The sequence below is a fragment of the Acartia tonsa genome, chromosome 9 (genome assembly GCF_053477335.1).
Source record: "Acartia tonsa isolate MP-2025a chromosome 9, ASM5347733v1, whole genome shotgun sequence".
NCBI classification, from domain to species: Eukaryota; Metazoa; Arthropoda; class Copepoda; order Calanoida; family Acartiidae; genus Acartia; species Acartia tonsa.
The window spans coordinates 19,778,877-19,786,676 of record NC_137268.1 but is presented as its reverse complement, the minus strand read 5'-3'; positions in this window follow the sequence as shown (position 1 = coordinate 19,786,676).

Genomic DNA, 7,800 nt, shown 5'->3' with positions numbered 1-7,800 from the left:
GGGGAGGTTACCACCACCCTCCCAAGAAAAATCACAAAAAAAATATTTGAGAGACTTGAACGCAACATAAAGAGGTATCGTAGAGACTTGAACAAAACAAAAAAACATTTAAAATGCCACTAGAGTCCTCTAAAGGCGTAGCCGCTAGTACATAATTTACTAATAAATGTTCCAAAAATTACATGAATAGGATAATTATATAAAAAATATGATAATAACATTTAAAATGGACCTACGGTAATAATTATAGAGTTGATACGCAAAATCTGACCGATACAGGATGAAAAATCGATAGCACAATTCTAATATGACGTAATCAACGATAAGAGCTATACGTCAAGCATGAAAAGACCGACCTAAATAAAGAAATACTTGGCATTATAAAAAAAATAATCATCACAAAATTAATAAACAAAATAGTATAAATGCAAAATTACTGATGAAAATTTTCAAAAAAAATATTTTATTGTTGCAAGTCCAAAGCGTGGCATTTTTAGAACCACTACTCTATAACTTAGTTTTTTCTGTTCTTTCTGTCTAAACACTAAAACATTTGAGTTATATATTTTAAGGAAGCTTCACATATATCCCTTGATGATTTTAGTCTTGGGATGGTTTTTGGCGCTATTACTACCTCCTCGAGGGGCAGCCACAAGCATTTGTGGAAGTTAAAGACTTTAGTTTTTAAACGATTCACTTCTTTATTAATTCCCATTTTATTTAAGGACTATAATAATGATTTATCTTGTTATTGCTGCACCACTCATGTACATAAATATCCTTGTTTAAAATTAAATTACTATTCTAGCCTTTTAAAAAAAAATAAGTAGCAAATAAACTCGTCTTAACCATTACTAACTGTCAAATGAAAAAAAAAATTTTTATGTAGAAATTCGCAAGTTGGAATTGTTTTAACATTTAAATCTGTAATTTTGTCAGGGGATAGGGATGCCATCTGATAAAATCTTTGTACAAAAAAATAATATTTAATTGGTAGAACTATTGTGTATTGCATAACTAAACAAAGTCAAATTAATCCATGAATATGAAAGAATTATCTGATAGAGAACAGTAGACTGTAAAACAGTAAAAAGATAATATTTTAGAATTCAACAATGTGACCACAAGTAAATTATTTTGGTAATGAGAGATACATTTTAAGAACATTTCTATTAAGTAGGGGTTATAGGGGATAAGGCAATGGATTATATCCTAAATTAGCCCTTCTGTAGATCAAAATGATTTAAGTTTTGACAATGAAGGAAGGCTATAAAAAAAGATTTAATGATCAGGCCTTTAACAAATTAAAGAGAAAATGAATATTTTAAATTAAATTTACAGTCTAATATATAGTAGCTCTTCCAATTTGAGCAAATAATCCTCATTTTGTGAATTTCTGTAACTGTAATTTTTCTTGACTTAATTTACAGATACTTACGTCAGGTGTTATTTTTAAGTTTTTATCTAATTTTCTGATGGTATAGTCAAACAGGACAAACAGGGGTGTTACCACCCTCCTCCCAAAAGAATTTAGGAGAGTAATTACCATGCAAATCTTAAACTTGGAGTATTTTATTTCATTGGGGTGGGGTAAAAAATTTGGCGCGCCATTTTACCTCTCCACAAAGTTTTATTACCAAGAGCAATGCCTCCCCCCCAAAAAAAAAAATAAAACTCGAACGTCATTGGTTATATCATACAGTATTTTAAATGGAAAGAAGATTGCGTTGAAATTAAAAATGGTTGATTGATGCCTAAGCTAATATTGACGAAAAGGCTAATTTATCTTTCAGTCACTCATCCACAATATATATACAAGCCCATTTTTAGTAGCGAAGCTGCAGTATGAGTTGTTTTGTCTGTCAGTCCGTCAGCTCCTAATGCTAGAGAGGTAGTGATAGAAGACAGAAGACAGTGTAAAAAGCCAGAATGACAAAAAGACAACGCATATACAGACGGAAGGACATTTCATGAAAACTTGTCTCTTTTGTTGGCTTAAAACATTAAAAAATTTAATTTAATTTTAATTGCATTGTATACAAACAAGTAGTATCCAAACTTTTTCACCAATAATTTTAATTTACAAGAGTGTTTATTTTGTTTTTCATAAATTCGGGTGTTCATCAATTTTTTATCCATTGTTTAATCCCTTTAGTTCCATGCTATGATTGGTTGTATTTAATAAGGAGATAAAAAAGGTTTAAATTGAATTAGATGCTTTTATCCCCTTACTCCTTGCCCAAAAATCAGAGGAAAACAACAAGATTTAAATGAATAAGACAATGGCCTATAAATTATGATATACAAAATTACCCCTTCTATAGATCACAATTAGTGGTTGCAATGTTTAGATACTCAACGTAATGAACCGCCCAATCAAAATTCACTAAAAGTCTGCAAAGTTGTTAAGCCAACGAATAAAAAAAAACATGATTTTATAACTTTGGGGACTGGTGTAACAAACAGCCCAATATCCCCTCCCTCCCCGGGAAAACTAGCTCTTCCTCATGTACAATCTATCTCTAATTTTTGTGTTGCTAAAACAGAAAACTTTACGTCTCTTAACTCCAGGAATCCTGGGATAAGACAATGGATGATAAATAAATATTTATTCCATGTGAAATTATACCTTTATTAGATTAATAGAAATCGATATTTTCAGGAATTAGGTGTAACCAACAAGCGAAATAAATCTCAAATAATATTTGGGGTGCAGATGTTCAGGTCGTCAATTCTACTTTGAGTTGACCCCCCAACGACAACTGAAAATCACGTACATATTATGTGATTTTTTTTCGGATTCATTTAGTTGTTGGTATAAGCTGCGAAATTTTGAACTATTATTGATGTAACTATTAAAAATATTTGGAGGAAAAATAGGTTGCCATTTTCCTGTATTCTCATTGCTGCCATAAGTCTTAGAGCACACAAACACTCCCAGAAATTGCAATATCTACAGAGAGAACGTGGACAAGCAAAAAAGTTTATAAAACAAGGATGACAAGATCCATAAAAACGAGAAATAATGCTAAACCATAAATATATAACCTTTGTGGAAAGTGTCTGACCTTAATAATCTGAACATTATTTTGCAGGAATAAGGTATAGCCAAAAAGTGAAATAAATCTAGAATAATATTTGGGGCAGATAAAAAGGTCATCTTTACTACGAAGCGTTGCCCTCCAAAATCACGATAAAAAAATGCTGAATTACCAATCATTATCAAAAAAACATACTTTTATAATTAGGATTTAATATGTAATATTGTAGCTTGTAGTTCTAGGAAACATTATTCAAATATAAGATCGTCCAAAATTATATTTAAAATTTTTAACAATAATTATACTGTATTATAATAAAACTATTTGCTTCGCTTTTATCATCTAGGGATGTTGTATTCGAAGGGTAGGGCAGAAAAATAGCCTAAAGCTGTCCTGCTATCTAATTGAAGCTTCCCCAAAAGGGATAACTCAAACTGTAGAAATTGAAATCTTAAGTTTTACACAAAAACTCTTTCTACTTTATCTAATAGAATAAGACTGTTTAAATAAGCCAACTAATAGTTTCTGTGGATCTAATTGTCTTAAATCGATTGATAACCTTAATGCCTAAGCCTTTTAAACTTCATTAACCAAAAATAATTCTTTAATTGTCCATATTTACATATTCCTTTATCGCTGAACAAGGGGATTATTTAACTGCCATCATATTTTTAAGTTAAGAATGGCTTTTATTGATATTTTATGACATAATTGTAAATATCGAGGAGAATTTTATGGCATAAAAATAGGATGCATTAAATAAACATTTATTTTTTCAAATATTTTATTTTTAATGGCAAAGCTACGGTACAATTAACCTTGACTGTCTGAAAGTCAGTCTGTAACGCTATGGAGGAAATGTTATTTTATTAAATGCTTACCTTTTGTTAAGAAAACGTTTTTCATAGGGAATCCTTTTAGTCATTCGGTCATTTTTCAAGGGACATTTAAGCATCTATACATTTATATATATTTTAATCTTACATTTTTCTTTCCCTTCCACCCTTCTATTTTAAAGACGACTAAACATTTGCTTTATGTCTTACATTTTTCGTTTGTCCATCCATATTTTTGCTTTGTTGTTTATGGATGTTGTCATCCTTGTTAATGCACTAGATACTTGATTTTATTGACGTTTATTACTCTAGGTAATTTGTATGGATCTAAAAGGATAAGACAATCGCCTATAAGTTGATGTACATTCCCGATGAAGATACATAAAATTACCTCTACTGTAGATTATAATTAGTGATTGAAACGCTTGAACACTCAACTTAATGAGCCAACCAATCAAAGTTCAATATAGTCCCCAAAGTTGTTAAGTGCAGGGGCGTCCAAGCTTTTTTATTTTTTTTGGGGGGGGGTAAAATTTTGAAAATAAAAATTTTGGGGGTGCCTACGGCACCCCAAAGCTCATTTGGGGGGGGGGGGGGGGGTAATCTTTATTTCATAAAGGCATTTTTTTTTATTTGGGGGGGGGGTAAAAATTGAAATCCAAAATTTTGGGGGTGCATAGGGCACCCCCAAATTCAATTTGGGGGATATTCACCCCTTTACCCCCCCCCCCCCCCCTTGGACGTCTATGGTTGAGTGAGCCAATGAATAAGAAAACGTTATTTATAAACTTTTGGGACCAGTGCAAATTAACAGCTCATTGTCTCCACCCTAGCTGGCAAAATGTATTATTAGTAACTGCGCCTGTAGTATCACAGAGGGAGTCATCAGATAAATAAGTCCAAGGGAAAATTGGACTGATTTAAACAACTTGTTCTTTAATTTGTTGGCTTAAAAACTTTTGCCACTTTTATTATTTCTTGATTGGATTGTTCAAACTAGCAATGTACAAACTTTAAATGCAATATTTCAAATTTAAAGAAATTTTAATTTGACAAATCATTAAACATTGTCTTATCCCTTATAACTCAATAATAATCTTTCAGTTTTAAAAAGAAGATATGAATTTGGAAATTTAAAAAATTGCAGTGATAAACACAAAGGTTTCGTGAATTTAATAAATATTATGTGTATAATCTGTTATATGTTTTGCCAGTTTATAGGCAACGGTATTTTAATTTAACCAGCGGAAATTGATCGGTTTTGAAGCCATACTAGAATATATATACTTTTTTTTATTGACGCCTGTATAATTATCAAAATTGCTGCCCTTAGAAACAAATATGAATTTGATAAGACATGGACTTTGTTTAATATTAAATAACTAACAACTGCGCCCCTAGCATCTAGAGGCTCTGTAGGAGGGTTAGGGAAATAAGATAAATAGCCTAAAACTATCTCAGGGACCTATGTGAAGCTTCAATAAACTGAAAAACTTTTTTACAAATTGGTAGTTATTGATATCTTAAGTTACAGACAAAATTTTTACTACTTTATATAATTAAACTAGCTCAAGACCTAAATCTTAAAATAAGATAGCCTGCAACACTCACAAGATCAATGTAAAGCTCGCCTAAAATAGATAACGTAATCGGTTCAGTAGTTATTGAGATCATAAGCTTCAGACAACAAAAAAAACCTTACTACTTTATATAATAGGATAATAAACAGCATCCATAGAATTAATTATTTAGCACTTAAGATAATGTGCGAATAAAATGGCCCTCCAGTAATCAATTCTATCTACTAAAGTAGTATAATGTATGTATGTGTGCACATTTAGCAAGAGTAAAAAAGTTAAAATTAAGATGTTTTAAATGAGATTGGGGTTTTTGGCAATTGAATTGCAAAGCTTTCTAAAGAGCACAGAATTGTTACAGGAATCATAATGCCAAGATTGAAGTCGATAGGACAATTCCAACATGCCTAAGACATATTCATTACGACAGACCAACCCTATTTATTGAAAAGCTTAGTTATAAAAAAGCACATGTAAAGCGTTTTAAAAAAAGGACACGAGATGTAAATTTCTTATCAAAAAACTTAGATAACTTATTTACATTAATTGGAGCCGCATATAAATAACTTTTCATGCATGATAATTGTGCTTTCTAAATTTAGCAAATTTTTTTTTTAAATAGGAAGGTTGTCTGTTTCTGTGCTTGTTTACACTTTACCTATACCATAGGATCTCGATGAACGATAGACCGGAAATATTTAAATAAAGGGATTCGTTGTAAGATTTCGAAGGCATTTATCTTTTTTTTGAAAAGGGGAGGGTTTACACCTTTCAATGGGTTACCAATAGCTTCCTAAAGAATCTTTTAGAGGTTAAACTCAAAGGAAGCATAGAAATTAGTGAGATCTTATGGTACTGACAGACAGACTTACATACTAACAACCAAAATGTAATTAAATTACATCCAATATAAGCGAAGCTTATTTATGTGCTATGTTCTATGATGATAATAGGCAATACTAGGTCTCATTTTGTACATAAATTTATTCTCGCCATGGTTTCATGGATTCAAAATATAGGTCCCCTTTACCCCCCATCATTTAATTGGGGGGTGGGAAGGGGGGATAATAGTCCCACTTCAAATAAATTTTACCTCAGGATAAACATTTTGGGAGGGTAAAGTTTTCGACATACTTCACATGCTAACCCCCCCCCCCCCCTTAAATTTAAATTACCCCATTATCACAATCCATACCTCTTCAAAAAGAAAAGCTTGGACGTCTTTGACAGCCCCCTTAATTTAAGAATTAGTTGAAAATAAGGAAGGGGTAGTTTTACTAACCACTGTAGGGTGCAATAACCCTGCGGGGCACCATGACACTGCGGGGCTTTTACCTGCAGTACTTTAACTCTGTGGGGTTTTTTTTATAATTAAGGGGGTTTCTGTGCTCGACTATTCCATTTGAGGGAAATAATAGTCCATTTTCTCCGACTATTCTAATGTTGTAATTTTAGAATTACTGCACAACTTTATAAGAAGATTTGTTTTATTTAAGAAACACTGAAGGCTTATCAAGTCTAATTGTTATTTTATAGATATAAGCATTGATAAATTATGATCAAAAATCTTTATCAATTTAAATTTTTAGGCAAATATGCTTTCAGTCTGTTGTTCATCTTTTTACTAAATAGTTTTCAATATCTTTAATCTTTATGGCTTGTTTATAAAATAATTAATGAAAAGATATAACCTTCAAATTTCAATTGACTACTGAAAAAAAGAACATTTTGGATTTTTTTAATATAAAACAAATTACTGATCGGTCTAAACTTTTTGTGTTCATATAATAAATATTTGAAACTGATATTACAAAGATCTTATTCTTGAGACTCTTTGCAACCTTAAATAAAGATTTTTAAAAATTATTGAAAAAAGATTTTTATAGTAAGTTGTATGCCTATTCTATTTTATAAAAATCATTTTTGGATTTTTTGTTATTTTTCTACTTTAATTATTTCATAAATAAAAATCAGCTGATTTTCTAACTATTAAAAGCAAGTCAGTTTGAACCGCCATGTCTTACGTCAGTGTACTTAAAATTGCTAGTGAAATTTTGTACTGTACAATTTATTATTGAAAATTGTGTTCACTGACCGCTATTCGTTGGATTTATTCTATTGACAGTACGTAAGGGATAGCTATAGAGTGAGCGGGGACAAAGGTCTGTTTATTGGATAGAGTTTAACTTAAAGTCAAGAAAATAAAACATTATGATAACCCGTTTTACCCCATCCCTTATCCTCTACCCCACTTTTGCTTTCATTACAAAATTCTTCCATCCTAACTTAACAACGCTACTCAATAACGTAGCTCACCAAATTTACACATAAGGTGACGTTAACATG